This window comes from Akebia trifoliata, chromosome 11 (assembly GCF_017979445.1).
Source record: "Akebia trifoliata isolate Shusen 1 chromosome 11, ASM1797944v1, whole genome shotgun sequence".
NCBI lineage: Eukaryota > Viridiplantae > Streptophyta > Magnoliopsida > Ranunculales > Lardizabalaceae > Akebia > Akebia trifoliata.
The window spans coordinates 31,497,363-31,505,161 of record NC_141385.1 but is presented as its reverse complement, the minus strand read 5'-3'; the positions used below and the strand labels follow the sequence as shown (position 1 = coordinate 31,505,161).

Genomic DNA, 7,799 nt, shown 5'->3' with positions numbered 1-7,799 from the left:
TGATCCTCTCTCTCTCTTTCTCTCCTGTCCCACCATCTTGCAGCCAGCAATCGCTTTATTTCTAAATGAGATTGAAGGTTTTGATAATATTGAGGTCTACAAGATCTGGTATTGCAAGAGCAAACCTACATGCTTGCAAAGAGTACTGTGAGGCTAACTGTTTCACCAAGAATGTGGACACAATCCACAAGAATTCTGACTCAACAGTAGAAATGGATCGTAGGAACGAGAAATCAAGGAAGTTCCAGTACGAAGAGAACCCCAAATTTACTGAACCAGTCAATCAAGCCTTCCTGTTAAGAGACCAAAATTCTGGGAAAGATCTTACATGACTGCTTCGACGCTTCTCATAGTGCTGATCTTGAAGGTTGTTATGGTAGGAGCAGTGCAGTGATCAAACATCAAATTGGTAGCTAAATTTGATGCTTCTCATAGTGCTGATGTTGAAGGGTGTTGGGTGCACTTCTCATGGAATGGACAAAAATGAGATATCGAGACCAAATTAGGTTGAGAACTAATGCCACCTCCAGGTAAATCATCGATCCAATTAACAAACTTTTGTTTGTTGACAAAAACAAACATATCGAAAAGTTTTAAATATATTAAATGAAAAGAAGTGAATATTATATGTTTATAAGAAGAAGAAGAAGAAGAGAAGAGACACTACGTGAAAATCGTCAATATTGGCAAAAGAATTTGATGGGCGGGGCCCGACGAATTTTTGCAGTGAAATTCCGCGGCCATGGGCCCACGAATTTTGGGTATTTTACTCATATAAACAGAGGTCGAATTTTTCACCTCTCTCTCTCTCTCGATTGTGAGACGCTCTCCCTCCGGTTCGATCTCTCTGTCTCTCTTCCTCTAGATCTCTGTCTCTCTTCCTCGATCTGATCTCTCGCTCTTTATTTGATTGCTCGATATCTCTCTCCGTCTCGAAGTGATCTTGATCTATAAACATTTAAAATGATAGAGTGAAGTAGAAGCCATTAACCTAAGCATCGAAATCACTCTCGAAATTTCTCAGGTTGGTCGATCTATAAGGCTGTTCAGGTTGTTGAAGATAAGACCTAGGGTTTCTGATTCTACAAGTTCTTCGATCTCAGAGCTAAGTCGAAGCTAGATCTATTGAACTTGTTGAAGGATCTAAAAGCCCCCACAAGCTTTGCTCTATGTCGCGAAGGTCACTGATGGAGCCCCCAACAAACTTTCCAAGATGTATAAATCTCTCTCTTTCTCTCTCTCTCACACACACACACACATTCACTTTAGATTTCATTAATTGAATCGCTGGATCTGTTGTTTAATTGCTACTGAGTACATCGATTTGATCTTTTTTTTTTTTATTGTTTTTGAATTCTTATGGATGTAGTGAGGTGGTGAGGTTGTTGATTCTCAGTTTACATGGTTGGGACAGGTTTTCTTGAATTTTACAAATCAATTGCATTCATAGGAAGAAATCCAACCATGTAAACTTAGCTTCTGTATGGATTTATTGGATGTTTCTACTCTAAATAAGTAGACTTTCTTGGATTACTTCTATATTTGTTTGTGGATTAGTAGGCCTAGTTATTCAATTTCCATTTACGGATAGTAAGCATATAGGTATTGATCAGCTTCTTGCTGGAATGTAGAGCTTTTACCGGGAATCTGATCACTTTACTATTAATTTGTGCTATTATGTGTTAATGTAGTTCTTTTAATTGCTGTCATCAAACGATGTTTTTTCTATACGAACATTAGCAAGTGATAATGGTTGTTTCCACTATTTCTTAGCATTTTTCCCTATACTATCAATCTCTCGCACCATGTACTTGGCTAGTATTCTTATAATTCTTTCGTTGCTTGGTTTGAGGGTTAATTCAATGTATCTATTGTTTTTTGTAGACATTACATCCTTATGTTACTTAAACAATTCCCAATCATCGGAGTCTTATCCCAAACCATCTCAATCAACTTTCTTCTAGATTATGAAATTCCAGCCTTAGGCCATCAAATATAGGCTTTTTCATCAATTTTGCCTTTTTATGCAATAGGTTGCACAAATTGGTGAGAGTATGTCATGTTTCATTTCTTTTATTAGTTTTAGTGATTTTTGGTGTCACCCTTCATTTTTTGTGGAGGAGATGACTAAGCTATGTTGATTCTTAGTCCACCACATTTTAGTAGGTTTAAATATTCCTAATTTCGGATTGACCCATTTTATAAAGTGTGTGGATCATATTGGATCGTTGATTTTATTCATTGAGTCCCATGCCTTGATCACAATGTGTAGTTGCATCGGCGGTATGGTGCCATTAATTATTAGAGATCATGTTCAGAGGCCACTGGTGGTTGCAGCTACATATGCTCACCCAATTTCTATTAGGCAACTAGTGGCTGTAGCTAGAGATGCTCACCTAATTTTTATGAATAATGATGAATGCACGTGATAAAAAAGACATCGAACCCTGTGGAAGCAGGTTATTTTCACTAGTATAGGAGGAACCTTACTTTTCTTTCAACTTATATCTTCCTTATAACAGATGAAATGGCCAAAGATTACCTTAGGCCTGTTTTAGTTATAACAAAATGGGTTCCAAAGATCAATCTCTTCTCTTGTAAGATTTGTTATTCATTGACTTCGTCTTCATCTTCATCTGCTTATGCTTCATCAAGTTTGAGTTCTTCATCTTGAATTTATATGAAGTCCCCACATTGAGGACAAAAAACTAAAGCTTCATCAGGATAGAACAGTACAAATTGAATTTATATTTTTATTTGTATATATATTTTTTTAAATCTGAGTATCTTTAGATCATAATCCATTATTTATTTCCCCATACCATTAGGGAAGAACAAGATAGTGAGTTGAGAGAAAGAGAGAAAGATGGAGAAAGAAAACAGAAGCAATTGTGATTTACTTTATTTTTGGCCCTCTTTTGGCTGGCATGCAATGCTAAGATGGTGATTAGTGGCGTCTACTCTCTCGGAGATTGGATTGCACAGGTAATCACATATTTAAAGGACTCCTCTGTTTCCTAGGCATTAATTTTTTTTTTTTTTACATGTGTTTTATTGATATCCTACTGATTTGTAGAGCTACAAAGGAAAACCTCTTTTCGAGTTCGACGAGCACGCATGTTCAAATCGGGCCTTGTTGGTTTCTCTCTTCATGGTTCCATTTCTCATTATTATTACCAGTTTTGGGAGGTAATTATCATGGTTGAATTATTTTCTGGAGGCGTTCATTCCAACTTAAAAATTGATTTCCAAGGAAGGGCTGAAAGAAATTCTGTTTCTTTTCAGGCTCTTTTCCCATTCCAGGACTGGTGGGTGGTTCCCGCTAAAGTTGTGTTTGATCAAATGGCATGGGCGGCAGTTTGGAACAGCATCTACTATATGGTATTGGGTTTCTTGCGTTTCGAATCCCCAGCCAGCATTTTTAGGGAACTAAAGGCGACCTTTTGGCCTATGCTGACAGTAAGGATTTTCTTCTTCTCTATGTTTTTTAACTCTTTAACATGTTTTCAGATGCCAACTGATCCACTCGTCTGAAAAAGTGGACATAGGGTGAGAATCCCAGTCAAATTAGAAAAAAATAATAATTGTGGACATTGTTTTTTTTCAAAAAAATTGTTTGACCTCTTTTTTGGACATTTTTTTTTCTTTTGATGGGTAAGCTAGACTTGAACTCATGACCTCAAAAGTTGCTTTGCAATGTGTCAAACCAACTGAGCTATGGATCTAACCCTTGGACGGTTTTCAATAGAGTGAGAGAGGTTTCTTGGTTACTGTTTATTGGATTATGTTGATTTTTATGTAAAACTAGGAATCTCCTCTAGGACCCATCATATGATTGGTTTCAAGTTTGCATGGGTATGGTACAGTTAATGAAGAGAGGAATTGTTTCTCTGTGTGTGAGATGTATCCTAGATTCCAGATTTGAAGCATTTTGAGTTACTTTCACTCTCTTCTTTGACTTCCATAGCATATCTTATTTCGACACTTATGATAAAAGTTAGTGGAATAGGGGTAGATTTTCCCAAAATGTCAAGATGCATGCTTGTTCTTGAGGGTAGATTTATACTTTTCTTTTTGTAAGTGGAAAAGAATCCTTGCCAATTCTTAGGTGTCCTTGGTGGTAATTTTACATTCTAAATACACCGGAAATGTTGCTCTATTCTGTGTGGGAGGATGGTGTGTAGGCTGTACAGATGGTATCGAGTAGACTACTGGAAAATCAATACACCTACTGGATTTTGATTGTTGCTAATTGCATTTGCTCGAATTGTTTCGTTTCAAATCCTAGTACATTAAAGGGCCTCTGGAAAGAGTGGTTAGGATGCACACTATCTTGCTTGAGAGACCCATGGCCTTCAAAGATTCAGTTCTAGTGATGGCAGTTTGGTCTTCATGTTTTTTTCAACATTCCTCTCGTTTGTGACTGAAACATAAGTAAAATGCTGTTGCAGGAATCCTAAGAGGTTTGATGACATGGTTTAGAGTTTAGACAATATCAATCTGGTGAGGATTAATTGAGGAATCATCAACTTGATATCTGTAGACACTGGGACTCAGAACGGGTAAATTGAATGTATAAGATAGCTCTGTTGTTCTGGGATTCAGGAAATATAAGCAGCTTACTAAGAAATTGACAAGTACTAGTGAGCTTCCATTGAAGCTTTAGTGTCTAAAGCATCTTATTGAGATTTGTTTTTTCTTTAGCACGTGTTATGTACCTATTGCTGAGGTAATAGTGGCTAGAACATGGCAATTTGAACTTCTCAGTAAAAAGTGAGCTTTCTGAGCTGAGATGACTCATCTAATCTCCCCTCAACTTCTTAATTGTTTTTTCTGTTGAGAGAAATCACCTGAAGCTCTTGGACCATGACAGTCTATGGCTAATGATAAGAACCCCATTGTATTGCCTATTGACATTAAAAAAAGCACAACTGAGATCGTCAAACATGCTTTCACAGTGATGTGTTTCGCCCATTTTTATAATAAGAATCACGAGCCAAAACCAACACATATGTCATTGGGTGGACGTCAAATCAGCAAAATTTGGAGTTATATACTTAATGATTTAATGTAGTACCAAAGAAAAAAGACCTTATCTTAGCTTAGCTGTTTAGACCAAGGGAAGTTTATGGAATGGTAGTGGCATGTTTTCATCACTACACCCAACATTCTTATAGTTTCCTTGTTTCAGGAGGTTTGTTTGGTTACTCTGTGTAATGGACCTAACAGTCACAGAACTACTTGAAATCTCAGTAATCATTTCTGCTTTGTGTTTTCATCTTGTGCTTATCTGGAGTTACAATTGCAATAATTTCATTTTTAATCCAATTTTAGATGGATTTGGGATTATTTTGGGATTTTGTTGGTAGTTTCTTGAAGATGATGCTAACCAAACAGAGGTTGAGGGTGCATACCTGCATGCAATGTGAATTCATATTTGAAATATTCTAGATAATAATTTCTATATGTAACATATAAAAAACCAGTGTCTAGGTTTTTTAACCTGGATATCACCATTGGCCGTGGCCTGCCTTCATAATTTTTCTGCTTGTTCTTGTTTAAGCTTTAGTTAACAACAGGTTTTATTGTAATGTAATAACAGGTGTGAATCATTTTCTACTTATCCCCGTACCTACGATCTACTTCATGCTTGGATGATATTTTCGGACATTGAGGATTGTGGCTGTAGTACAGAGGATCTACTCATAGAGATGGACCGGATGTTATGGCCAAATGGGTTTGTCATCATAAGAGAGAAACCCTCTATCATAAACTATATTAGGAAATTTTTAATTGCTCTGCAGTGGGATGGCTGGATATCAGAAGTAGAACCAAGGGTCGATGCCCTCACCTCCAGTGAAGAAAGAGTTCTGATTGCAAGAAAGAAGTTCTGGGAGGAAGGTTCTGCGACTATGTAGATTCACTCTTACAAGTGCTATATTACCAGGTTAGAATATTTTTCTTCCCACACAAGTTTGAGGGCTGACACGACTTTTCTTCCTTCAACTCATGCTGTCCAGTCCCATAGTTTTCTAATTAATTTTTTATTTTTTTTATCTTTCTTTTAATATCAATTTTGTGTTAATCATGCTTATGTTATTTGGAATAGAATGAGCAGTTTCTAAGATTTTGACTCCGAAAAGAGACGAGAAAAAAAAAAAACGTAAAATTAATGTGTATGGATAGTTAATGTTCACAAACTGCTTAGTTTTGTTTCAGAGAAGGTGTTCTTTGGAGGAGTGGATGGGCAAGCTACTATCTGATATTAATTTATTTAGAAGTGTTCCAGTGGCATCCTTCCTTGAGCTAGAGGCTGCTGCTAGGTCTTGTAGGTGTCTCCTACTGTCCTTAATGCATCATTTGTGCTTGGAAACATCTGTACTTCGTTCAGTGATTAAAGCCATCTCTATCGGAGCGAAAAAAGCTTTCTAATATAATAGATCCACGGCTCGATGGTCAGTATCCTGTCAAAGGAGCAGTACAAGCAGCTCAACTCACTCTCAAATGCCTAGGGACGGATCCAAGAAACCGTCCATCGATCAAAGAAGTTATGGAAGCTTTGGAACGGTTGCAAGCCATCAAGGAAAAGTCCAAGGAATCCCAAAACGGTTGCTTATTGGTGCCCAATTGCTTTGAATTGCAATAAGAAGCTTATTGGTGCTCAATTGCTTCTATTAGAGCTTATTTAATAATAGAATTTCAATATATAATATGAATTTTGAGTTGTTTAGCTTAATTTGGAATTTGTTTTATGATTTTTCTTTTGTTTTTTTATTTTTATTTTTCTGATTTTTTTATTATTATTTTGTTTATTGTGATTGGTGAATTAGAGGACCGTGCTATTGTTTGTTAAATCTTCAAATTTGACGGTCATACTCTATAGAATTTTTTTTGTTTTTTTTTAAGCTCATTCTCCAATAATTTGATAGTCCAGGACCGTCAAAAAAAAAATTCTACAAGAAAATATTTGACGGGAGGGTCCGTCAAATTTCTCAAAATTTGACGGGCTAAGACCGTCAAATATGGGCTTTTTTCACATAGTGAGAGGGCGATCCTTGTTATTAAACATGATGAGAAAGAGAAGAGTGGGGTCGCTGAGATAATTTCTAATGATGGCTGAAAAACTAAAGAGAATTATTTATAGGCAACACATGAAACCCTAAAGGGTTAGGGTTGGTAAGGACGTATGGTTGTTTTTCACCAATAACCTATCAACTATTAAATAATTACAAAATTATCAGCCCAAGTTGGTAAGGGCATTCACATCAATAATAATCTGGAAGGTGGCAATTGCATCCTCGAGGTCTAGAATTCTAGCTGGATAATTCAGATGAGTTTCTTTGTTCAGTTGTCTGATTCTAAGTGTTGTACCTCGACATTTTAAATATAGGAAAAAAACGGTTTGAAGTTTCCTTTTTTTCTTCTCTACATATCATATAACACATAATTATGATACATTAATTCAAAAAGATTTTACAACTTGTCAATTTAATTTTTTTTTTAAACTTATAATCTTCTTTCTTTTGTTTGTCTTGTACATTGAACCTAACATGTAACCTTCTTAAGTTCCCTATTTTATGTTTGATAAAATTAATAACAAAAAAGGAAACTTATCAAATACAATCAAAGTTTCCTTTACATTTGTTTCCTATTTGACATATAGTTAATGTAATTAATATGGTGCATTAATTCTAACATATTTCAGAACTTCCCAATCACTATAACTGTATTCCTTTAATAAATTAGCGAAATAACAAGATTATGTGGGACTAATTTCTAGAGATTAAAAGCATAACAAA

At 35.9% G+C, this 7,799-nt stretch overlaps 1 long non-coding RNA gene across 2 annotated transcripts; it reads left to right on the top strand.

Annotated features, from left to right (window-relative positions):
* Positions 1-805: 805 nt before the first annotated feature.
* Positions 806-6,704, top strand: LOC147391281 (uncharacterized). Of its 2 annotated transcripts, XR_015183247.1 has the most exons (6): positions 811-1,215; positions 2,829-2,985; positions 3,077-3,189; positions 3,286-3,459; positions 5,603-5,947; positions 6,220-6,704. It is a non-coding gene; the product is annotated as an uncharacterized LOC147391281 (long non-coding RNA). The 2 variants fall into 2 exon arrangements; XR_015183246.1 differs by lacking the exon at positions 6,220-6,704 and having other exon boundaries at positions 806-1,215; positions 5,603-5,949.
* Positions 6,705-7,799: the final 1,095 nt, after the last annotated feature.